Below are 374 nucleotides of genomic sequence, written 5' to 3'. Positions count from 1 at the left end.
CTAATTCGCTCATTACATCATACCATAATATTTTACTGGGATATTATTTTGTCACAAACAGTGTTTTTTTTCCACAGTGAAAATGGTCTTGAAGATCAGGAATAATTAACTAAATGGGGAACATGTTTTGCAAATTGATACAAAAGAAGGCTCAGCGAGGTAACGCCTGTACCAGCCATTAGCAATTTGCATCATGTCTTTTTGCAATGGCCCGATATGACGTGAGGCAAACTACTTACACTTCAAGGCCAGTAATAATAACGACATCGAAGTATAATGGAGCATAGACACGTGCAAAGTGGGCGAAAGAGAGAGAGAATGGTGGGAGAAAGGGGAGAAGGAAGAGGAGGAAGAGAGAGAGGAGGTGGGAGAAG

This window comes from Penaeus monodon, chromosome 19 (assembly GCF_015228065.2).
Source record: "Penaeus monodon isolate SGIC_2016 chromosome 19, NSTDA_Pmon_1, whole genome shotgun sequence".
In the NCBI taxonomy this organism is placed as follows: domain Eukaryota; kingdom Metazoa; phylum Arthropoda; class Malacostraca; order Decapoda; family Penaeidae; genus Penaeus; species Penaeus monodon.
Note: the sequence above shows the minus strand (reverse complement) of the source record.